Source organism: Carassius auratus, chromosome 8 (genome assembly GCF_003368295.1).
Source record: "Carassius auratus strain Wakin chromosome 8, ASM336829v1, whole genome shotgun sequence".
Taxonomy (NCBI): domain Eukaryota; kingdom Metazoa; phylum Chordata; class Actinopteri; order Cypriniformes; family Cyprinidae; genus Carassius; species Carassius auratus.
The window spans coordinates 15,439,822-15,467,295 of record NC_039250.1 but is presented as its reverse complement, the minus strand read 5'-3'; positions in this window follow the sequence as shown (position 1 = coordinate 15,467,295).

Below are 27,474 nucleotides of genomic sequence, written 5' to 3'. Positions count from 1 at the left end.
AAACTCAAAACCTTCGCAATTTAACATTATAAAGGTCTTATGATGACCCTCACTAAATTTGAAGACAATCCGATTAAAACTGTAGGAGGAGTTCGTCAAAGTACGAGGCATGGAAATGGCAAAACTGCACAAAAATCGTACAGGAAATTCAAAATAACTTACTTCCTGTTGGGTTTTGGATTTTGTACCAATACACTTTTTTGTAGATAATGGTGTGCTTCAAATGTGTACCAATTTTCGTGCATGTACGTGAAACTTAGCTTGAGGCGCACTCTGTTGAAATATAACAGGTGGCGCTATTGAGCCATTTTGCCACACCCACTTCTGAAACCTATATCAGATGTAAATTTGCGCCAGTCCTGGTGCGTGTGCAAAGTTTCGTGAGTTATGGAGCTTGTTTAGGCCCTCAAAAATGTGATTCATTTCGGAGAAGAAGAAGAAGAAGAAGAAGAAGAAGAAGAAGAAGAAGAAGAAGAAGAAACGGAGCAATTCCAATAGGGTCCTCGCACTGCAGTGCTCGGGCTCTAATAAACGGAGCAAATCTAATAGGGTCCTAATAGGGCCCTAATAATAATGATAGTAATAAACACACACATAAAAAAGCAGCCAAGACGAATGATTTCTTTTTTCTTATATATATATATATATATATATATATATATATATATATATATATATATATATATATATATATATATATATAGATTAAAATTGAAGACAAAAGCAGCGTGCTCATCAGAGCAGTGATTTCTTATAGGTCAGTGAGGCTGCTGTGAATATTTAATTTTCACACAGTCACAAACATCTGAATTTAGCTCTTGGTGTGTTCTAATTGGTGGATTGTGTGATATCGCCGTAATATTTTATTTGTAAAAGCTATAAAACAAGAATAATTTAGTTTGTTATGATCTTGTGACTCCACAAGCTCGTGCTCAGAATGGTGATTCATCTCTTGTCTTTCTCTTGTATCACTGACCAGACATCAATTATTAATGAGCCCTGGCCTGGTAATAATCAGATATGTTGGTTTAGCTTGTCAGTGTGAATTAAATCTAAGTATTTATTTGTATTTTTAACTGATTTAAAAGTGAAACTAAGGGAGACTCCTCCCTTTCAGTCCGGGAATTGTTCCTGTAGGGGCGCAAATTTTTCTCAGACGATGGATGTCTCAGCACATATACTCAAACAGAGACCCAGAGTGAGATGAGATGTCAGACAGTTTTTTTAATTTTATGTTATCCATACAGTGTTGTAAAGTCGTGAAATTATGCATATTTCCTCAGAATGACTTTTTTTCTTTGTGAAAAATTGCTTTGACGTGTTTGGAAGCTGCAATTTTAAAATAAAATACAATTAATGATTCCCTTTTTACGGTACGGTCATCCACTGGTCCCTTAATGCTGTTTTTTTTTTTTTTTGGTAATCTGTGCAGGGTTGTCTTGCCCTGCAACCAAAAACACACTTTTGTGACATTCCGCTCTCTCGATCTGGTCAGTGAATGTCTATGCTCTGCTCTACGGGCGCGCGGGCGCTCTTCCGGGAGAAGTGCCCTTAGGACCCATATATGGAAATTCCGCTCCATCTAACATCACACAGACCCATACTCAAAAAAAACTTTCCGAAACTTGTGACAAACCGGAAGGAGTATTTTTGGAACAAAAATACTCCTTCAAACGTACAACTTAATTTTTGAAACTTTGTCCATGTTTAGCATGGGAATCCAACTCTTTAACAATGTAAAAAAACTCAGTATGCATGAAATAGCATTTCACCCCCCCTTTAAAAAATTGTTTTTGTTAATTAATTTTATAATTATAATTTAATTTATCCGAGGTCACTGTAGCCACCAGATCCAGTCTGTATCCAGATCAGGGGATCTGGTGGCTACGGTGACCTCGGAATAAGAGAGACAGACAAATATTAGCATAGATACCATTGTTCGAATGATGTAGCAAGTACATAGGGTGTTATGGGAAGTGTTCCCGGTTCCCGGTTATGGTCTACCTAATTAATGCAGCCTAAAAATCCTTTAACGGATTTGGATATTAAAAGTATATTAGTATGTTATGTGTAAGCCAGGTTAAAGAGATGGGTCTTTAATCTAGATTTAAACTGCAAGAGTGTGTCTGCCTCCCGAACAATGTTAGGTAGGTTATTCCAGAATTTAGGCACCAAATGGGAAAAGGATCTGCTGCCAGCAGTTGATTTTCATATTCTAGGTATTATGAAATTGCCGGAGTTTTGAGAACGTAGCGGACGTAGAGGATTATAATGTAAACGGAGCTCATTCAAGTACTGAGGTGCTAAACCATTCAGGGCTTATACGAGCAATATTTTAAAATCTATACAATGTTTGATAGGGAGCCAGTGCAGTGTTGACACGACCGGGCTAATATGGTCATACCTCCTGGTTCTAGTAAGAACTCTTGCTGCTGCATTTTGGACTAGCTGTAGTTTGTTTACTAAGCGTGCAGAAAAACCACCCAATAAAGAATTACAATAATCTAACCTTGAGGTCATAAATGCATGGATTAACTTTTCTGCATTTGACATTGAGAGCATAGGCCTTAATTTAGATATATTTTTGAGATGGAAAAATGCAGTTTTAAAAATGCTAAAACGTGGCTTTCTAAGGAAAGATTGCTATCAAATAGCACACCTAGGTTCCTAACTGATGACGAAGAATTGACAGAGCAGCCATCAAGTCTTAGACAGTGTTCTAGGTTATTACATGCAGAGTTGTTAGGTCCTATAATTAACACCTCTGTTTTTTCAGAATTTAGCAGTAAAAAATTACTCACCATCCAGTTTTTTTTATATCGACTATTCATTCCATTAGTTTAGTCAGAATAGGATCTTTGACTTCTGGAAGCACCTCTTTTAGGAGCTTAGATGGTATAGGGTCTAACATACATGTTGTTAGTTTAGATGATTTAACAAGTTTATACAATTCTTCCTCTCCTATGGTAGAGAATGAGTGGAACTGTTCCTCAGGGGGTCTATAGTGCACTGTCTGATGCGATACTGTAGCTGACGGCTTAATGGTTACAATTTTATCTCTAATAGTATCGATTTTAGAAGTAAACACTTGTTGAGGCTTTATTTTTTGTTAAATTAGCCTATGTATTGAATTAATACCTGGGGTTATGTTTGTTTTCTTCTAAAAGAAAAGAAAAGTAATCGGATCTAGCAGTTTTTAATGCTTTTCTGTAGGATAGGTTACTTTCCTGCCAACCAATACGAATTACCTCTAGTTTTGTTCTCCTCCAGCTGCGCTCCATTTTTCAGGCTGCTCTCTTTAGGGTGCAAGTATACTCATTATACCATGGTGTCATACTGTTTTCCTTAACCTTCTATAAATGTAAAGGAGCAACTGTATTTAAAATGCTAGAAAAGAAAGAGTCCATATTTTCTGTTACATCATCAAGTTGTTCTGAGTTCTGAGAAGGAATTCGGATACATCAGGAAGATAACTTAAGAAGCAGTCTTTTGTGGTAGAAGTGATGGTTCTTCCATACTTGTAACAATTTTTGCTATATGAAGTTTGCACAAAACTAAATAATGATCTGAGATATCATCTTTTGGTTGAATAATTTCAACACTATAAACATCAATTCCATGTGACAGTATTAAATCTAGAGTATGATTTCGACAATGAGTAGGTCCTGAAACGTGTTGTCTAACCCCAATAGAGTTCAGAATGTCTATAAATGCTGATCCCAATGCATCTTTTTCATTATCGACATGGATATTAGAGCGAGAGAGGGAGAAAAGAAAACAGCGATAGGTTTGAATGAAAACTCTAATGACAAGCTAACGTGTGCTAATGCTTTGCAGGTGTACTGCATTCACGGATATAAAATAAAGGTGACCGATCAAAGAAAATCTGATAAGATTGGTCGATAATATCAGAAATATGGTGTGGATTAAGTTATATTTTATCACTTTAAAAAACAGAGAGTGATAGTAAGATAAAGATTCTAGAGGAAAAAATAAATTAAAAACAGCTACATGGAGCTACGATTAACTACAGAAGGCCAACAGGAAGTAGAGAAAACACTGTCCTTCAGCGACACCAACAGCCAGGGAGGATTCAACATGAAGATACTTGTACATATAATTTATATTATTTGATTTAAGGTTTATGATAACATATACTCTTTATCTCATAAACTGAATATATATATGTGTGTGTGTGTGTGTGTGTGTGTGTGTGTTTTAATAAATAATTTTTTTTTATAATAATTTAATGCAATGTAAAGCTTTGGATAATCTAAAATACATTATATTAACTAACAAGATCCAGGAATCCATTTAACAGTAACATCATAAAAAACATTTTGCTTTCTCCATTATTGATTAAAACTTCCTAGCACCTAATTAGCTCAAAATGTTTCCATTAACATACAAGCTAAATCAACATAATATTATCTTTAATGAATGTAATAATAATCAGTTTAGTATAAAAAGGTCCCAGACTTTTACTTTTACTTATACTGGATAGGAGAGAGGCAGCACCAGTAGTTCTGAATGGATTGTGTATGATAGTGGTGGAAAGATTTCTCAGAAATTGTACTTAAGTAAAAGTATTGCTACTTAAGGAATAATTTACTAGAGTACAAGTACTGAAAAATAATATGACTCAAGTAAGATTTAAAAGTTAGTTTACTGAAAAACTACTCAAGTTACTGCGTTACAAAGTACTTTAGAATTATTTCTTTATTTTAACCCAAAATGAGACAATGTAAGCATTATGGAGCAAGGTTAACCCTTACCCTAACACGTAAGGTATGTATTGTAATGTATTTTTTGTCTCACTCTGATGAGAAGCAACATGGAACCACGGAAGCTAAATGTGCACATACATAACTGGCCCTGATTGCTCCTGCACCTGATTGTCATTATTGTACTATTTAAACAGCTCTCAGACTCTCCTCATTGCGAAGTCTTGTATTGCTTGTTCGCTGCTCAGCAAAATCAGCTGGCTCGACTAACAATACTGTCAAAAGGAGCTTGTTAACGTGCTTCTGAGTATTGACCTCTCATCTCCGGATCCAGCACTTAATCAGTCAAGCATGAACACATCATCCCATTCAACTCCCTCTATGAATCCAAGTCTGTCTCTTCCAGACATGTTCAACGGAAACCCCATAAAAAGTGTAAGGGATTTCTGTTGCAATCCTCCTTATTTGTCAACCAACAGCCAATGATGTATATCACTGATAACATTAAGATCTCCTTTGTATATTCTTTACTAACTGATAAGGCCTTATAGTGGGCAACGACAGTATGGAGGGAGGATGGATAAGCTTTCCCCTCATTTCACACTTTGTTCAACGCTTCCGAGAAATATTTGATCATCCCGAGGGAGGTAAAAGTGCAGATGAACTAAAGGCGGGCGTACACGGTGCGATTTTTGCTGTCGTACGAGTTCGCATGCAATTTTTTTCAATCGTGTGGAAATCGCGTATTCTCGTATGGTCGCGGCTCGTATCATTTGCGATGAATTACGAGCCGAGCAGAGTGGCTTACGAGCACTTCCCGACCTCCCGATCATTTTTAAACATGTCTAAAAAGTTTGTGAGCTATCGGTTTAAAATCGTGCCATTTGTGCGGTTGAACGAGCCGATTTGTTGATCTATCTGACATTGACCAATCACGAACTAGGAAAACCACTGAAGAAGAAAGACAAAGATGGCAGCGCCACGGCAAATGTGGATTATTGACCAGGAGGATAAATTTGCTGAAGTCTGACAGGAACAGCGAGCGCTGTATGATGTTTCTAGCAACGTATTCCAATGCCTTTTTAGTTCTCTCTCGCTCTCACACACACGCATATGTAGTTTACAGGGACTCTCCATAAACGTAACGGTATTCTATACTGTATATCCCCATACACTACCTCTATCCATCATGGAAAATGCATGTTTAAAATTTCTATTAAACACCGTTTAGAATTTTTTTTAAAGCCATTTGGTTTACGAGGGCACAGGAATTGTCCTCACAAACCATGTTTTCATTGTAATACCTATTTCAGATATTTATAAACCATATACAAGAACACACACACAGGGTAACCAAACGTCCCGGTTTCCTATTTCTGAAAAATAACCTCTACGTGTAGGAAACAGTCACGGCTCGTATCAATATTTTATATGCAGTTATTAGAGAGGGAGAGCAGTTATATTAGGTGCGTTAGCACCTGTCATTAGCCGCGCTCTCGCAGTACTTTTATGTCATCCTTCTGTGCGTGCAGCGGTGCCTCAAGTCGAACGCGTCTATCAACTTCGTGCGATTGCTTCTGGAATTCACAGGTTGTAAAATAGTGTCGTATATCATCTCGTCCGTACGATTTTCAGATAAACTCACTCGTGCCGTGTGCGTAGACATACGATCTTCCGACCATCCGAATTCGCACCGTGTACGCCCGCCTTAAGTTGAAATAAGTTGCCTTATTTCAGGGCAGATATACTGCAGCTGAGCATGTCTTGTCATTTCGCACCCTCAGCGCTCAGACTGATTGGGTTGAAAGCAGGCTGAAATTGCCCTTCTGCAAGGGACTCAGCCTAGAACTACAATCCAAACTAGTGTGCAGGGACATGGGGAGAACGCTCAACCAAAACGATGCTAGCCAGTAATCCTGGAACCCATGCAACTTGAATACACTCACCTATCTCCAGAGGAAGGAGAGCGGTGAATAACTCAATGTCTTTGCCTCTACTGTGGCCAAGCTGCCCATCTCCGAGCCTTCTTTCCCACATGACCGCCTCTTCATAATACCTCTGCGGTGAGTCCATGCTTTCAGCCACTCCAGTACATACATAAATGTACCAATAATACGATCCATAAAGGGAGATAACATACCCACCTCAGCGCTACTGGACTCGGGGCAGCAGGGAATTTCATGTCGCATGAGTTTGCTTGACAACACAACATTCCACTAATCCCTTGCAATTCTATTTTGGCAGTGGAAGTACTGGATGGACTCCTCTTGGTGATGGAAAGGTCATGCTCACCACCGTGGACTTATGTTTTGAAACCAGGAATCTTAACACTGAGAGCATTCATTTCTACATCACTTTACCACATAACCAGTGTTGGGGCTAGTTACTCAAAAAAGTAATATATTACATATTACATATTACTCTCAAAAATAGTAATGCCTTACTTTACTTTATTACTCCCTGGAGAAAGTAACTAGTTATATTACTAGTTATATTACTAGTTACATCTTTTTTTCTTAATTACTCTATGTTTGCCTGAGATGCATCAGATGGAGGGAGAACATACAAAGGAGGAGTGTTCTTTAGGGTCTTTATCAGTGGCGGCTCCTGCCAATTCTCTCAGGGGGGACAAATGTTTACTCTATTAATGAGGATAGGTCACCCATTCAATTGATAAATTAACGGGTAGTTAAAGATGTAAAGGGAACCGAACTACTATAGTATTAATTAAAAATAAACTGACATTAGGAATCAATCTCTTGCACTCCTTATTTTTCTATATCCGTGTTAACACTATTCATCAGCATATGAAGACTAACACTAGGATGTGGTTTTTCCAAAAAATACTTTTTACTTTTCGATTTCAGTTTAATAAGAAATAATTGAAGTCACATAAATCACTGTTTACACAACTCACTTATATTACTGCTCGTCAGTACACCTGTTCTCTAATCAGCGGTTAATTCCATCAGGTGCGTGATTTCACATAGAGCAGCTGTTACTACACAGAGCCGTTATTAACTGAGAAGATGCGCAAATCCACGTTCATTTTCAGCGTTTATTGGCACGGTTGTATGAACATATGGTTCACGCACCTGATGGAATAAACCGCTGATTAGAGAACCGGCTTTACTGAGATGCGCATTAACGAGCGGCCGATCGTGATCGGAGCAATCCTACAAAATAATTACTGAATCTCCACCCGTCGAAACTAGCTTTCTGTTGCTGGGAACCTTCCTCTGAAAAAGAGCTAGCCATTGTTGACGCTTCCATTTTTCCCCATCTGTCTGAGCGTGCCGCTCTGCTGCCGGCTGTCGACCAATCAGTGATGGTAAATGATACCTCGTGCCAAACCCAGACCAATCACTGTTCCATTCACGCCCTCCTTCCCTTCCCTTCTGTTCTCTGTGTTGTGTGCCTTGTGTGTGTGATGAAGGTGCTACTGGCAAATGTAACGCAAGTAACTAGCTTGGGAAAACTGTAATAATATTACCATTTTCAGACGAGTAATGCCTTACACTACTAGTTACTGAAAAAAGTAATATTATTACAGTAACGCGTTACTTTGTAACGCGTTACACCCAACACTGCACATAACCTTGTTATTCTTGGACTTACCTGGTTACGTCAACATAACCCACTCATCTGCTGGAAGGAAGGTTGGTTCATTCAGTAGGATCCTTCATGTCAAGCCAAGTCTCTGAGCGACAAGCCAGCAATCTCTGTTCAAACCGCCAAGCTCACGGACAAATCAGCTCATTCATATACACTTCCCTCAGTATACACTTACCTCGTTTAAGCTTTCAGTAAGTTCAAGGCATCAGAATTACCTCCTCACCTTTTTAGCAACTGTGTTATTGATCTACTACCAGGTGCACTCTCCCTGATCACAAAGTCTGAAGCTATGAAGAAATATCTTTCCCTGATCACAACCCGAGTCTGAAGCTATGAAGGAATATATAAACAAGGAACTGTCTAAGGGATTCATCAGACCATTATTTTCACCTACATCAGCATGTTTATTCTTTGTTAAGAAAAAAGATGGAGGTCTACATCCATGCATCGATTACCGGGGTCTCTCTGACATTAATGTTAAATTCCGATACCCATTACCCCTAGTACCAGCTCCCCTGGAACAACTTTGCAAAGCCAACTACTTCTCCAAGTTAGATCTCTGAAATGCTTACAATCTGAGAGGGTGATGAATGGAAAACAGCCTTGTCCACCTGTATTGGGCGCTATGAATATAATGTTATGCCCTTCGGCCTTGCTATCAGTCCTTGCGTGTGTCAATCCTTCATCAACAATGTATTTTGGGACATGCTGGACCACTGGGTAATCATTTGCATTGATGACATCCTTGTCTACTCCAACACATATGAGGAACACGTGAGGTCAGTTTTACATAGGCTTATTGATCAAAAACTCTATGCCAAAGAAATGTGAATTTCACCAGACCTGTATATTTCTGGGTTACGTCATCAGTCAGGAGGGAACGATGATGGTCTAGAAGGTCAGAGCTGTTTTTGACTGGACACAAGGGCAACATTAAAGGAAATACAATGTTTCTTAAGATTTGCACATTTCTATCGATGCTTCATCAGAAACTTCAGTTCCATAGCCTCTCCTCTAACCTTCATGACAAAGAGAAAAAAACACGTCTCACATGGTCTACCTCCGCATTAGAGGCCTTCACTGAGCTCAAATAACAGTTCACTTCTGCCCCCATTCTTCATCACCTTGATCCTGAAATCCCTTTCATAGTTGAAGTGGACACATGAAATACTGGCATTCGGGGCCATCCTTTCACAATCCATCCAAGCTTCACCCTTGTGCCTACTTTTCCTTCAAACTTATTTATGCCAAAAAAAATTATGATGTCGGAAAAAGGGAACTGTTGGCCATGAAAGCAGCCAACAGTGACAGTGGCTTGACAGTGGCTTGAAGGATCAAAGCACCCCTTCATTATCCTCACTGATCACAAAAACCTAGAATATTTACAATCCGCTTAAAGACTGAACCCCAGACAGGCCCGATGGGCACTGTTCATTACACACTTTGACTTTTCTGTCACATATCCATCCGGTTGCAGGAATACCATGGCTGATGCCCTGTCATGTGTACACAACTGCTTAGACCCTGGTAATTCTGAAGAGAGCATTCTCCCAGAGTCATTAATTGTGCCCCAAATCCAATGGGACATCATAACAAAACTTGAACAGGCCAATTCACAAGAACCCTCTTCTCCTGGATGCCATCCCGATAAGACCTTTGTTTTCAGGAACTCAGACAGGACCCAGCTCTAGTCATCCTGGGATTAATGGGCTCTCCATGAGGGCTGACACTACAGATTTTATCCACTGTTGCATCACCTGTAATGAGACCAAATCTCTTAAACAGCTACCATCCAGCTTATTGCACCCCTTACCAGTCCACCACCAACCATGGTCCCATCTGGCTATTGACTTCATGACTGATCTCCCCAAGTCCAATAACAACACCACAATACTCCCCATCATAGATAATTTTGTGAGATTGAGGTCCTTAATTCACCTCCAGAGTTCTTCCAAATACTAAATGTCAACATCAGCCTCACCTAACAATATTATCCACAATCTAATGGCCACCCAGAACAACTCAATCAGGAGATCTCATGATTCCTCAGATCATACTTCCAACAGAACTAAACAGCCGATACCTCATTTGGGCAGAGTACGCTTAAAATTCAACCCTCAACTGGTCTAACCCCTTTGCATAATGGGTTTTCAACCATCTTTATTCCTGTTATTTAGGAGAACCTACGGAAGTACTTCCTGTCAATGACTGGCTCCAGAGGAGTGAGAATATATGGAACCAAGCTCACACACACTTGCTACATGCTGTTAGGAGGCAAAGGTCAAAAGCTGATCGTCACTGTCACCCTAATCCTACACTCCAGGGCAATGGGTCTGGTTGTCTACCCGAGATCTCCGCCTCAGATTCCCATGCAGGAAACTCAGTTCCAGGTATGTGGGTCCCTATCAAATAATTAAACTAATTGCACCAGTGTTTTACTGTTTGGAATAACCTGCTAATTATCACATTTCTCCCACTTTTCATGTTTCAATATTAAACCTACAGGTGGTCAGAGAACAGAGGAGGAGGAGCAGACCAGTAACCAGGGCACTCAACACATCATGGTTTACAGAGGGAGCACTCTCCTGAGTTTTTAACTTCTATATGGACTACACATGCGCTCACATACTTGGCCCTGATTGCTCCTGCACCTGATTCTCATTAGTGAATTATTTAAACAGCACTCAGACTGTAATCAGTGTAATATCCACGGTATGACCACTTTCAGAAACTGAGAAAATTACTATTTAAAATCAGAGTACAGTTCACATTCAGGCCCTGACTGGCCATTGGGAGCACTGGGAGGAATCCAGGTGTCCTGGCGGCTGATTTGGCCTGCTGCCCTATTTTTATTTTTTATTTTTTTATTATTAATAATATTTTATAGTTATGCCTTCTCTACAGTGTACCAAAGTGATCATTTCCAATTTTTAAAATAAGTCATAGATTGGTTAGTCTTGACTGGCAGCGCTCCGTTATGTGAATCCGCTCACTTATGTTCCACGCTTCCGTTAAATGGTTCTGAACAAAACCAATGCCCAGGAGTCTGAAAGAGAGAAAGTGGCCAAAAGAAGCAGTAAAATATAGCAAGTACAGGTCAGTTTCATCTGTAAATAATCTAATTTGTTTGTCTTTATTAACGTAGTTGAGTATTAAACTGCTAATATCTGTTAGGCTATCAGTAGCACCTCATTTATTATTATCATTCAGAATACTGTGCTAAAGGACATCAATATTGATTGTAAAGTTACATAAAAAAATTGAGAAGAGACATATTGACATGGATTTATTGTACAGGGACGAAGGGAGCTAGTACGGAGCCCCAGCACATGACATGCAGGAAAACATTTTTTTAGGCTAAATCGTGTGCACGGTTACTTTTGCGTTCCCTTAATTTACTATTTCATTCACTCAATTTATAAATTGTGTGAACGATTTACTAATTCATTCACTTGATTTGCTAAATCTTGCGCACAATTTAGCAAATTGAGGCAATGCGATAGTAAATAGAGGGAACGCAATAGTAATCGTGTGCACATTTTAGTAAATTGTTTAGTAAACAAACTACAGCTAGTCCAAAATGCAGCATGAAGAGTTCTTACTAGAACCAGGAAGAATGACCATATAAGCCCGGTCCTGTCAACACTGCACTGCATTTGGCGCCTAAATTCTGGAATAACCTACCTAACATTGTTCGAGAGGCAGACACACTCTTGCAGTTTAAATCTAGATTAAAGACCCATATCTTTAACCTGGCTCACACATAACATACTAATGAGCTTTTAATATCCAAATCTGTTAAAGGATTTTTAGGCTGCATTAATTAGGTAAATCGGAACCGGGAACACTTTCCATAACACCTGATGTACTTGCTAAATCATTAGAAGAATGGCATCTATACTAATATTATTCTGTTTCTCTCTTATTCCGAGGTCACTGTTGTCACCAGATCCAGTCTGTATCCAGATCAGAGGGTCACTGCAGTCACTCGGATCCAGTACGTATCCAGACCAGATGGTGGATCGGCACCTAGAAAGGACCTCTATAGCCCTGAAAGACAGAAGAGACCAGGACAACTAGAGCCCCAGATACAGATCCCCTGTAAAGACCTTGTCTCAGATGACCACCAGGACAAGACCACAAGAAACAGATGATTCTTCTGCACTTCTGCATTCTTCTGCACTCTGACTTGCTGGAGCCTGGAATTGAACTGCTGGTTTCGTCTGGTCAGAGGAGAACTGACCCCCCTACTGAGCGTGATTCTCCCAAGGTTTCTTCATTCTGTCACCGATGGAGTTTTGGTTCCTTGCCGCTGTCTCCTCTGGTCAACCTGGTCTCTCATAACACCTGAGCATTGCCACAGACTGATTGACTCGCCACAGCGCATTGTGCAGTAATTTAGGCAAAAGGAGCCTCAACTAAGTATTGAGTGTTGTACATGCTCATACTTTTCATGTTCATACTTTTCAGTTGGCCAAAATTTCTAAAAATCCTTTCTTTGTATTGGTATTAAGTGATATTCAGATTTTCTGAGATACTGAATTTGGGTTTTTCCTTTGTTGTCAGTTATAATCATCAAAAATATCTATCTATCTTTCTATCTATAGAAAGCTTATAAATATATCAGTCTGTGTGTAATAATAATTAATATAATATGAAAATTGCACTTTTTTAATGGGATTTGTGAAATAAATCAACTTTTTGATACTTTCTGTATGTCTCCCTCCATTCAGAGTACCATAGTCTGAAGATGGCCCTCTAGTGGATTTTGCCATCTTCGTGGAGTGGATGCAAGCGAGAAACAGATCTCTCTTCACTATCGGTTCTAAGGAGGATCTTGCCAATTCCACTCTGGACCCAGAGACCTACAAGCCAACGCTGCAGAGCCGGAGCTGCTGATGACATCAGACCAGATGAAAGAGCTGGCTATGATGCCTGCCATGAGGGAAAGAGCCATGTAAAGTAAGAATGTGGAGAGGAGCTCCACCCATTGCCCCATCGCTGACGGTGAGCTTTTTGAGGAACTGGGACTGTGGAATGCTTAGGGTGATCCCAAATCTGACTTATGCTGACCAGCCCCCTCTCTTCCCTCCTTCCACATCCAGCCCAGAAAAAGACTCTGTTACCGAACTCAGCCCAGAGGGAGCTTCCATTCCTGAGATTGGCCCAGAGAGGGCTTCTGTTCCCGAGTTTAGCCCAGCAGGGCTCCTGTTTCCACGTCTAGCCCATATCAATCAATCAATCACCTTTATTTATATAGTGCTTTAAACAAAATACATTGCGTCAAAGCACTGAACAACATTAATTTGGAAAACAGTGTCTCAATAATGCAAAATGATAGTTAAAGGCAGTTCATCATTGAATTCAGTTATGTCATCTCTGTTCAGTTGAAATAGTGTCTGTTTTTACTTGCAATCAAGGCAGTTCATCATTGAATTCAGTTATGTCATCTCTGTTCAGTTGAAATAGTGTCTGTTTTTACTTGCAATCAAGTCAATGATATCGCTGTAGATGAAGTGACCCCAACTAAGCAAGCCAGAGGCGACAGCGGCAAGGAACCGAAACTCCATCGGTGACAGAATGGAGAAAAAAACCTTGGGAGAAACCAGGCTCAGTTGGGGGGTCAGTTCTCCTCTGACCAGACGAAAACCAGTAGTTCAATTCCAGGCTGCAGCAAAGTCAGATTGTGCAGAAGAATCATCTGTTTCCTGTGGTCTTGTCCCGGTGGTCGTCTGAGACAAGGTCTTTTACAGGGGATCTGTATCTGGGGCTCTAGTTGTCCTGGTCTCCGCTGTCTTTCAGGGCAGTAGAGGTCCTTTCTAGGTGCTGATCCACCATCTGGTCTGGATACGTACTGGATCCGGGTGACTGAAGTGACCTTCTGATCTGGACACAGACTGGATATCGTGGCCACGGTGACCTCGGAACCATGGAGCCCATAGAGGGCTCCTGTTTCCAGGGTTTAGCTCAGAGAGGTGTTCTGTTCCTGAGTATGGCCCAGAGAAGGCTTCCATTACCAAGGTCGCCCTGAGAGGGCTTCCGTTCCCAAGATTGGCCCAGAAAAGGCTTCTGTCCCCGTGTTAAACCCAGAGAGGGCTCCTGTTCCTGAACACTGGTCTGTGCATTCTGTCTTTGTCGGGTCTACATTGTCAAGTCAAGTCACCTTTATTTATATTGCGCTTTAAACAAGAAAGATTTTGTCAAAGCAACTGAACAACATTAATTAGGAAAACAGTGTGTCAATAATGCAAAACGACAGTTAATTCAGTGATGTCATCATCTCAGTTCAGTTTAAATAGTATCTGTACAATCATTTTCAATCAAATCAATGATATAGGTGTAAATGAATGTGTTGTGATACACGTGTGTCTTCTCCCGCTCATGGTTTGGATTACCCCTTGTGTGGATTCATTAAAGGCTGTTTATTCTAATCCTCATTCTCCATCATTCACTGCGACACTGTGCGTGACAGTTTTACACAAATTTTATTTTGTTTTCTGTTCACTTATTTAATAGCGTATATTATACTGTATGTACTGAATTATTTACATTTATATAAAAAATGAGTTTATTAATGTCTGCTGTGACAGGTAATACTTTGCAGAACAACACTTACATATTTTATGGAAATACAAGCATTTTACTGACTTTGACCTTTTAAAAAGTTTTTTTTTTTTTTTGTATTTACATGTTGTAGCAGTAAGCAATTATTTTGTTTTTAGCCCTAATTTTGTGATAACTCTTTGTATTTTGTGTTATCATAAAAGACTGCAAAAAACAGTCCATACAAGTTTGGTTTAACTTATGAATACATTATTATGTGTTATTATATGAACACATTGTGTGTGTTATTCAGTTGTCATGCATATTGGCAGGCAATTGTCAGTCAGTGTTCTGCCATATTATTTGGTGTAGAGCTGTAATCGGGCCTTAAAAGTTAGGCCCGACAGGACCCGAGCCCGACAGGTTTCAGCCCGAGTCCGACAAGTACATTTTGATTGACAGCTTTTTTTAAAGCCCGAACCCGTTTACGGCCCGACATTATTTAAATGTACACACACACACACAGCTCTTTTGCCTTTTGTCAAGAATGAGTCATTTATACATGTTTAAACATAATTTATTCATAACTAACGTAGACTAGACCACTTGGAAGTTGGAATAAAGAAATAAAATAAGTCCTCTGTACAGTGGCGTAGCAAGTCAGCCCCGGGCCCGTTTGCAAAAATATTTGTACATTGTACAAGTCAGAGACGCAAAATGCGCATCCTGTTTGCTTTCCATTCGATTTTTTTTTTTTATTACAAAAGTTTTGTTTTGATGATATTGTGAGCGCACACAAATAAAAGTAGACCCTTTGCAGTTCCGAATGATGTATGAGCAAAAATATTTTTTAGTACACTGTTATTAAGAGAGAGAGAGAGACCTTTAAATACAAATTTATTTTCCCATTAAATTACATTTTCACATACAAAACCATTTCATAACCTACTACCAGTTAAAAAAAAAGATTTCCATCCTCTACAAAAACTAAACCCTTATTTAAACACCATTTATTCTCAAACATCAATTCATCACTATTTACTCGATAATATTCATATTCCAATCGAATCCTAGATTCAACTAAAGCCTTGAACAAATCGACCATATTAACTTCCTGACCCTCCATTTCAATTCTATAAGCTTTCCAAATAGCTAATTTTGCCAGTCCAAGCAGAAAGTTTGAAAAAGTACAAACCTCCTTCTTATTCCGAGAGTATTCACACCCATAAATGAACATTGTTTTTGAAAAAATGTATACCTAACCTGCTGAAAATTCCATTTAAAATGTTGAAAAAAGGAAATAATTTACAACATTCACAAAAATATGAAAAACAGTGTCAGGTACTTTGCACACAGTACAAAGCAAAGAAACTGAAAATTTACATTTAAACAAAAACACTTTTGTTGCCAGTGAACAATGCAAAATTCGCCACTGTAAATCACCAGACCTTTTTGGAAGAGGATTTTTATATAACGCCAAGAAGGTGATTCATTTTCAGATCCAGAAAAACAAGTTCTCCACTTTGTATCTCTCCTCTCTCTTAACTGTTCCACAAAGAATGACTTTACATAAACGTTATATAAATTGTGTTTGCTTGCCATAGAAAAGGGAAGATTTGTAACCCTTTAAAAGACAACAACATATTCTCATTATCAACATTATTATTTTCATCCTGGTCTACCTTTGGAGTTGCATACACTTCTGGAAAAGGAACTTTAATAAAATTACCAGACATAGAATTTGATATAAACTCCTGTAAAGGTTTAGGAAAAGATGTTTTCAAACTCTTCAGAATGTTTCCAACTATTCTCTCTGATCTACTTCCAATCTTCTTAGTAAACACCTGTACTGAAACCCACTGTAACAGATATGCAGGTCATCGATTCATGGGTTGAATTCAGGCATATAAAATGAAACCTTTCTAAACTAAATTTGGATTTAAATTATTTACGATACCCGTGCCTCAAAGGAGAAACGAAACACATTCCACAACACACACACACAAACAAACCTTTCTTAACGTTCTTTACCTTCGTCATTTTATTAATAAGATGTATTTTGAATAGGTTTGTGTATTGCATAAAAATGGTTAATCCTGTGTAAATGGTTAAAGTTGCTGAATTGTAAATGGGAAATGTTTTTGGAATGAATGTTCTCAAATAGAACCGTGGGTTGTAACCCTACCCCTGACCAGCTCATAAAATTTTATGATCCCACTGGGAAACAGGACAGGAAAGCTAACTCTTAGAAAAGAGAATAGTAAAATGTACTTAAATGTATTACTAAATGTATTGAGTATTGCTTTTTGGTGCATTAGATGTTCCCCATATAAATTGGAGTATCTGCCGTTTTATCATGTGTTAATCAAACTTTAAATGTGTATAATTCTGCATTGGAATGTAACTTCATGTTTTGATCATTTATATATGTTATTTTTGGTATCTGTTTAATCGTCATGCTTTGACGGACCCACTTATATAAAGCAAATTAATGAAAATTGTATTAATCTTGAATTACAAACTTGCTAGAATATCACTGCTGAAATCTGATAAGCCCTAATTTATTAGGGTGGGTGTTTCCACAGAGACGAAGGAACTTTTGCCCCGCTTCAGATTGCGGACGTTCATTGGTTGTTCATGCAAACAGAGGCGTGAACATTTCAAGCCATAAGAGCTGACCCAGGAAGTTCCTCGCTCTCTTGTCCTTTTTCTCTGACCATGCTCGTCCTTCTGCGCGGCCTCGGCCTGCGATCCTATCGCCGTCCCTCTCCGCACGGCGGCTGAGAGGACAGCCGTTCTCATGGCTCCTTTGGGAGCTTTCCTTTCCGTTGTTTTTGTTTATTTTCATTACTAAGTTTATTCACCTATTCGCCTCTCCACACGAGGAAGACGAATTCTGAAACATTGCTTTGTTGGACCTTTCAAATACCACGCGATTCCGCAGCAGCCCAGAAGACGAACGAACACTCCTTGCCACAAAGGACCCCACTGCTCCAGCACACGCACGCTGGTATCAAAAGACCACGCTCACGCACGCTGGACCCATGCAAGTATCATTCTCTATGGAGATTTAAATGCTGCTTAAAGTTTGTTCGATGATTTGATTCGTTGTTGTCTTTCAAAGGTTACTGTCTGTGAGTTTGCATAACTGAGCTCATTCTGTGATCACGCTCACCTCCCTCTCGCCCTTTCTCTCTCATTCATTCTCTCTCTCTCTCTCTCCCTCATTTGGATTCCGTTATGTCTTGTACAAAGTTTACTGTCTGTATTGTCATATGTGTATTTACTCTGTGTGATTTGTAGTTTGATGTATTATTAGTTCAATTATTAAAGACCAATATATATTCATGATTGCCTCTGAACCACTCACATTACGAGTCAATGAAGTGTCTGATCTAGCTACACGCTCTTTACTTTTTAGTAAACAATTTCATAATGATAGGATAATGTTTTCATATTAATGTAACTGTCATATGAGATATATATATATAAATATATATATATATATATATATATATATATATATATATATATAAATATATAAATATATAAATATATATATATATATATATATATATATATCATATTCCTGATTAATTATTCAAATTCCCTATATATCATTTGAGTTAATAATTACAACCCAGTACGGCTACATATTATTTGGGGGACAAAAGCGGGCATTTCAAACTTCGTTTTGTGAGCAATCAATCTGTGTATATGGTTATTAATAATTTCTGCACGCACGCTATGAAATTATGTACTTGTGAGATAAGTCGCAAGACGTGAACTCACTCCTAACTGACTGAGGCAAAAAGCTGATCAGTCAGCACGTTAGGTATTTATAGAAACTTAACAGTATAGTCACTGTTATTTTAATGAAAGTAAACTGCAGTATAATGTTAAAAGTCTCTTGTTAAGAAAGATCAAGATCTCTCTGCAGTGAGAACATTTTAATATGAATGATTAAAAGATGATTTATTAGTTGCAACATGTAAATCAGAATATGAGTGATGTTCCTCTGATTTAGTTAAAAGCCCTGGCTTATTAAATATCGTTATTGAATTCGTGGTGAACCACAGTGATATTCAAAAATAAACGATAAAAACTCCTGGTCTAAAATTGGCTTAGCCACCCGATTTTAAACCTAAAACATTTAAATCATAAGTGCTATTTTGATAAATGTTTATGGGAGCCAACAGATGGAAAATTCCTGTGGTTAACAGTTGTGTGTTTGGAAGTGAACGGATCCTTCCTTCACCCTCTGTTTAATATAGCACCGCAGAGGTAAAACCTTTTGTCTTTTTGTTAGTTGTGATTTTGATGCAGAAAATCAGCCTGACAAACGATCAGATTCTAAGTCATATTGAAATGGGCTGTAATTCCGCTGACTAAAAACCAGAGGGGGGCTTTTGTTTAGAAGTTTCAAGTTACGCCCTGCCTTCTGATTCCAGCTTGCATGAGTGCAAGTCCGCCATCTCGTGGCCGTTTCAGATAATGCGCTCTAATTGCTAATCTCTATTTCCCCTGTGATTTATTGAAATAGATGTCTAAATTCTCAATAATTATTTGCATTTACAGCTTTGCTCGTGCGAATATTATTACAGGGAAACAAAATAATTTTCCCTTCCTTTGACTGTTTACATTTACTTTGAATTTGGTTCAAACGTGATTTGAATTAAAAAGTAATTGTTTAATAGTTGAAATCTAGATGTTTCAGGTCAACCACTGATTGACTCACTTAGAAGGTAAGCCATCTAGTGGCAGTCTCCTGTTAAGTCAGTTAACAGCTTGCAGCTCTCTAATCTCTATTTTCAATTCTGTTTTGAATTGCATGTCTACTTTTACCCTTTTGGATTAATTTCATAATTATTAATGACACCTTACTGCTATCATTGGTTATTATAGTTGGTTATTATATATATTATTCAGATTTTCCTTTAATTCTTACATGCTTATTTTGATTTAAACCAGTTTTGAATTTTTTTTTTTTGAATTAAGTTTTCTGCTCACCAGGTTAAGCACAGAGAGGCAGTACTCCCCCTTGTGGTGAAAACCAGCTACTTCTTCTCCCGTGTTTCATTCCTGTCTTTTGTCATTTTAATTTTTTATTCTTTTGCTTCTCTCTTTTGGCTTAGGTTGTTTTGATAATTACCATTATTATCATAATTCCTTTTCTTTGTTTTATCATTATTAGGTAAAGCTGTTACCTCTCATTTCTACATATATAATTTACTCATTAATGTTAAACAAACCAAACCTTAATTAACTTTAAGTTTCCTTTGTTCATCCTTTGTGTATTTGATTGTAGAACTCCCTTGGTGATTGGACAGTATTTCTCTTACTAGCTAAACTGCCTACCTCAGAATCGCTTACGCTGGCTCCGTTTTCTACACAGACCAACATAGTGGACATGCGGGCTTCTGAAACCTCCATAATGACTTTGCTTAACCACCTCTCAGATCCCTCCATCCACCCTGACCAGACTGCCCTGTCCAACCAAAGACAGCCCTGTAACAGAAATGAGTCGAACCAGACAAATTAAAGAGTCTATCAAAGCTGTGCGTTGAAACACGAGCCGAATTCCTCAGGAAGTCATAAATCAGTTCTAGTGCCACAAGAACCAAGCAAGATGACAAACCAACTTGTTCACACAACAGCTTTCAACATTAACACCACTAGAACAATTATTTACAATTTCAATTCGAAGAAGAGAAATTTGGTGTCAAATTTGTTGTTCGTAATTGAAATGCAACGCTGGACATCACATGGAAACCCATGAGTTAAACACTTCCATTGACTTCCCCCACCTAGCAGAGGGGGGGGGGGGGTGGGGGGCTTTAAACCTCTGTCTTCACAGAACATCTCTTTGTCATGAGAATGGCAAAGAAACTGCTTTTTGTACATGTATATGGACCAGAATGAACTCACTAAAGACTTATAAATGAATCAGTCCATCGCTTCACTCCATATTCATTTATGTGTAACCCACACATTTGACTATCATGTTATAATCAGAGCATGTGAGTGGAGTAGAGCGGTGAGAATCTCCGCTCATCGCTCACGGAACTTTTCACCCCTCCGCTCCCCCGCTCAAAGCTACATCAGGCCGCTCCGCTCATTATCGCTCAGCGCTCAACGCAGTTTGCTTCACGCTCCACTCAAATTGCCCCCCCACAAAAAAAATTTATATATGACTTTTAGCTTAGACCACAGCATTATCTCCTAAAGAACTAATAAGCAACAACAACATAATAATGTTATAAATAATAATAATATAAATACAAATTATATAAACAAAAATATACATAAACGTTTTAAAAATAATTGAACTATTAGGCAACATTCTTATAACTGAACTTTTGGGCAGCGTGCAGGATTAAATTTTAAATTGTCTTATATCAATTGTAGGTCTACCCAAAAAAAAAAAAAAAAAAAAACTGCTGTAAAATTAAACGAATAAATGGGCCTAATAATATAACTAAAATTATACAAACAAAAATATACATAAACGTTTTAAAAGTAAATTAACTATTAGGCAACATTCTTATAACTGAACTTTTATGCAGCGTGCAGGATTAAATTTTAAATTGGTTTATATCAATTGTACCAAAAAAAGAAAAAAACTGCTGTAAAATTAAACGAATAAATGGGCCTAATAATATAAATAAAAAATATATAAACAAAAATATACATACACGTTTTAAAAGTAAATTAACTATTAGGCCAACATTCTTATAACTGAACTTTTGGCAGAATTAAAATTTTAATTGGCTTATATCAATTTTACCCAAAGTGGGACACCGGAGACCGACACACCACCCGCCGCTGACCTGAATCCCGAGCCTGAACCAAAAAGAGCTCGTCTCTTCGGGTCATACTTCAATGAGCAGCAACGCATTACCGGAGACGCCAAAGGGAAAGTTGAAAATTACCTCTCATCCCCGAGACAGAACCCGGACGCAGATGTCATTCGATTTTGGAAAGAAAACTCGACTTCTTTTCCCCGCCTGTCTAAAGTAGCGCGCATTGTGTTCAGCATCCCAAGCGGGTCTGCGAGCGCAGAGAGGGTTTTCTCTGCTGCTGGCTTGCTCTCAAGAAACCACCGCATGAATCTGAAGCCTCAGACATTGTCCAAACTTGTGTTCTTGAAGGTGAACTCAAAAGAACTGTAGATAAGGAAAGCAATTCTTTTTTTTTTCTTCTTTTTTTCTTTTAGTTTGACAACAAAGCCAATTTAAATTTGAAATCCACGTGCACTCATGCGCAAAAGTTCAGTTAAGAATTTTGGCCTAATAGTTAATTTTAAAACTTTGATGTAGGCCTATAGCCTGTATATTTTTATTTATATATTTAGGCCCATTAATTAGTTTTTTCTTTGTATAATTGATATAAGCCAATTTAAAACTTAATCCCGCGCGCTGCGCAAAAGTTCAGTTATAGGAATGTTGCCTAATAGTTAATTTACTTTTAAAACGTTTATGTATATTTTTGTTTATATAATTTTTATTTATATTATTAGGCCCATTCATTCGTTTAATTTTACAGCAGTTTTTTTTTTTTTTTTTGGGTACAATTGATATAAGCCAATGTAAATTTTAATTCTGCCAAAAGTTCATTTATAAGAATGTTGGCCTAATAGTTAATTTACTTTTAAAACGTGTATGTATATTTTTGTTTATATAATTTTTATTTAGGCTATATTATTAGGCCCATTTATTCGTTTAAAGGCGCAATATGTAATTTTTCTGCTTTAAAAATAGCAGATCACTATATCTATGTTGTATATATTTTTTAGTTGTGTAACAAATACGAGACGAAGAAGAAAAAGTAGTAGCCTTTATCGAGACTATTATATTATATATTTATATTGTTTATATTCGTATTTAAACCTCAATCAATAACTTAGTTATGGATCATGATTATGCTTTGCCTGCACGTTCCGTGAAGCGCAAACGTACGGATGAAATAAATGACCCGAGATGGTTTTGGGACAAGAGAAGCAACAAGACAAGGGTAAATATTGGAGTTGCATTTCCAAGATAGAGAGAGCTTCGTGACAAGCTGAAACTACAGAGAGATGCTGAACTCGCTTGCATTCTGATAAACAGGTATGCATCCATTCAGCTAACTGTATCTATCCGTATATTTTGTGAAACGATTATATCTTGTGTAAAACGCAGACGGACTAGCTCTCATGTAAATCTACATTTGTTCTATATCTAGCTGAATGAAGTAGCTTCAAATGCAGTTCCCCAACTTGTTCGATATCATAGTATAACGTAATTATAATTATTAATGAAAGGCAGCCGTGTTTTTTAACATATATTACTACTAGCTAGATGGAATATTGATTTGATAGGGGTCTCATAATTCATATAGTCGGTTTCATCGGGCGCACGATCATGTATATCGGTCTGGCTGCGGTGCCTTCTACAAACGCAGTTAAAGTTAAGGTGATGAGTAGACTGAAGTTGGGCTCTGGTGGATGTGCTGCAGGATGTGTTTCCCATACATTTATTTATTTTTTGAGACTCGCCACACTTTTAAAACTGATCTTTTTTCAAAAAGACTTCATTGAGTAATGTTGCATACCGCACGTTTAATAATAATAATGATTCCTTACATTTATGTTTAAATATCAAAGTGAGGCACAGGTGTTTTTATATCACTGTATTTCTGAAGGAGGACTTGCATGTTATATTCCTGTTAGCAGCGTATGAGCGTACCAGCTCTGCTTCGTTTACAGCTGTTACTGGGGAAACCTCTATTTCTGGCGCTTTATGTCTATGCTTTAAAACATCTCCTGTTGGCAAATAATGAATTTGCATTTTCATTAAGTCCGCCTGATCCATGCAGCAAACATTTTGTTTGTTATCAAAAAATATCTACTCTAGAGGGACTTGGCTGTTGTTATTGATTCTATTTGGAAGTCTACCGGAAGTTAAGTTAGGTCCACAAAAGCGCTCATGCGCAGTAACGTTTGTTTATGTTGTTGCCGTTGAAACCGTCTCTCCGTTCGAAAAGACGTTATTGTCAAAATACTAAGTTAGAATGAGTGAGGAATGATAGGGAGCGACATGGCGTGTGTTCCAATGAACAACAACTCCCATGAGCCTTACGCTCTTTCCTGACGTCATCAAAGTACGTCTTATGTTATTATTTTGATTGAGTGACCCCTGGTGGCCAAAAATTCCATACTACACGTTTAATTTTACAGCAGTTTTTTTTTCTTTTTTTGGTACAAATGTCCGCTGACAGAACGAGCCTATCACCATTCTGCAGTAGGTCTCGCAGTTTGGCTTCCATCTCTTCCAGAGCATGGGGCATGAGCGTGTCCCGTACGGTGTTGTTACATGGGGGTGCGTAGCCCGGTTGAGCTGCGCTAGCGAATTGTTGCATCCCTTCGCGTTCTCCTATACTCAGCGGTTCATAGTCCATGTAAATCATTTAAGAAAATGCTACATCCAGCTCTCTTTTTCTCTCCCTTGTTATGGTTCGGGCTTTGCATGCAGTGAATAAACTTTTGAATTCCTTAACCGTTGTCTCTTGTTGCTGCTGCTCCTCCTCTCACTCTATCAAATACAAATTCACAGACGACACAAATGAAATAAAACGAACCATTATGCCTACTTGAATGACAAAACAAATTTTTTTGAATATTACGCTGTATTTAATTTACACTTTGTTACAAGTTACCATATTCAATTTGCTAACCTTTGGCTTCCTTCGCAGCGTGTTCACGCAGCACACTTTCATTCTTTCGGGAATTGTGCCTTTTTAGATTTACTTACTGAAACAATGTCTCCACATTCGTTTTCTTGTACCACATTGTCACTGTTAGTTTGTTTTTTAATAGTACACCTGTATGATTTCTCGTTTTCTTTTTTGAAGTAGGTACTTTTTGAACTCCATTATTGAGCCCAGTTTTGAATGAAAATAGTCTGTTGATGACAGTAAAAGACAGATGGATTGTGGGTCAGGCTTGACTGAGCATGCTTCAGACTCGTGGTGAGCAGAGCGAAATTGGAGCGGGAAATAGAGCGACGCTCCATCCTTTTAAAAATGCCGCTCTGCGCTCAGTCTAAGACCTGCCCGCTCACGCTCTCCGCTCGCTCACGCTCCACTCGGCTCACATGCTCTGGTTATAATCACTTATTGTGTATGTTTTTTTAATAACTATGGGATAGCTGAAGGATACATAGTCATGTCTGGTATGTGTGTGATTGAATCTACTTGCTTGAAATAGCCCTGACAATCATTTATTTGTCACATGTATCATATTCGTGTTAAAGGAATCATGTCCAAAATTATACCCTGCAAGAGCAGGAAAATTCGGACCACATGCTTGGTAAGATAAACAAAAGATTTATGATACCCCCGAGCCAAGACATTATCTGATTGGTCAAGACAACATTTGAGGTGTGGCCAACAGGCCAGTTAAATACTTTGGACACCATAAAATCTTGCTTTTAGTCGGCTTTTAGTCTCTAGCTATGCTGCTGCTATCAGTCATGCCAGTTTCTAGTCTCTAGCTATGCTTCTGCTAGCTTGTAGCTTCTAGCCATGCTGTTTAGTCATCACTGTTCTTTGAGCGTGGTTCCAGCGTGCTTCGGCCTGCAAGCCTGCTGCTACTTAGCCATGATGAGAAGGAACACAACCTTGTCTCGTCAAACTTTATTTCTTTTCTTTTCCGTTTGAGAGTTTCGTGTTCTGAGTTAAGTTTTGTAACGTCGAGTCTCCAACGCCTGACCTCGGGTGCCCGTTCAACTTCAACCAGCGCACACGACTCTGCACCTTCAGCCAACGCCCAACAACCACAGGCTTCCCAAGACGTCACTTCAGCCACTACTGAACTTCCAGCCAATCAGCGACACCGGGATACCCCTTTCAACGGGAGTCCCTTTCATAGGAAACCAAGGCAATGTATCCCCAGATATTTGTTGTGCTGGTGTATCTAATATAATTTTAACCCCATTGAGGAACTCAATGCGGGCGTTAATTAAGTGATTGATGGTTGCTCATGTCTATGCAATTTAACGTATTGCTGTGAACTTGGGATTCCATATTTCCATTCTCTTAAACTCAACTTTCCATAACTTTATATCTTCCTGCAACTTGTGTGAATGTGTGAGTGCGTGCGCTTATGTGTTAGATTAGTTTATATGTCTTAGTTTTATCTAATAAAGCCTTATTCATATTGAAAAGAGAGGTATCTTGTGTTTTGTGCTTACAAGTCAATGTCTTAAACTGCCAATCTTGTTACTGTGCTAATTGATAGTGTTTTACTATAGTTTGGATATTAGTATCCAGCGCAGATTTGATGTTAAACGGCTCGTTCACTGAATCGCAGGGCGTCTCAGTGACCAGCCGTGAAACAGTGATTCTGTTCAAATTCCCTTTAAAATCTTAAATGATTCCCTTTGAGCTAAATTGACCTGTTTCCGTTACAGCCCTCACTTGTTTCTTCCTCCCCTTTCTCTCTCCTTTCTCTCTCTCCCTATTATCTGTACCAGGATGCTGCTGTGGTTTGCCGTGCTGTGCTGTCAGCCAAAGAGAGGACAGCTGCCACTGAGACTCCTGATCACAGACGACAGGGCACACTACCCCAGCACTGTAACAGAATACAGCTGGACAGGGATCCGATGGAGAGAGGACTCCCTCACTCACACTGAGGCCGATGTCAAACACATGTTCAGCCAACATGAGAAAGTGACTGTTACAGGAATGGAGTTAAGTGGACACCACTTGAAACCGCTGTTTACTGTCTTCCAGAATGACTTTACCCAGACTCAGCTGTTTACAGCGTTAACAACAGACATGCTGTGGGAGGTGAGCTCCAGCTGTACCTGGTCCCAAACCTGCACATGTGTACTCTGACCAAAGACATTCATTATCTCTGCCTTAGCAAACCCTTCCTCAGACACAACGCTGAAGGAATCTGTGGGTTGCAACCCCTGGTCAGCGACACACGCTGCCCTGCCGAAGCCAAGCCTCGTACACAAGTCACAGAAATGCAAGCAGAGATTGTAAGTGACAGATGGCTCGTCAACACTCCTGTGCGCTCTGACCTACGACCAGCATGACACCGTCACCCATGTCAACCTGCTTGGCCAAGTACTTAAAGGTGCCACCCAACACATTGACATTACTTCCGTCGACACAGCCCTCCAAGCACTGTCTCGACAGCCAGTTCTGAACCCGTCATCTGCGGTCTGAGCCTGGACTGCTGCCAATAGTTCATCTCCACTGTCATTGGTTTGTGCTTTGACTCTTGGCGTGACCTTCATCTTATACAGGAGACTCAACGAGATGCAAACATCTACAGCCGAACTCCTGACAACTGTGGCTGGAGGTCTCCGATGGAATCCCTGGAAAGGGGGTGCCAAGCAGAGCATGTGAGCGGAGTGGAGCGGGAGCGAGCGGAGAGCGTGAGCGGGCAGGTCTTAGACTGAGCGCAGAGCGGCATTTTTAAAAGGATGGAGCGTCGCTCTATTTCCCGCTCCAGTTTCGCTCTGCTCACCACGAGTCTGAAGCATGCTCAGTCAAGCCTGACCCACAATCCATCTGTCTTTTACTGTCATCAACAGACTAT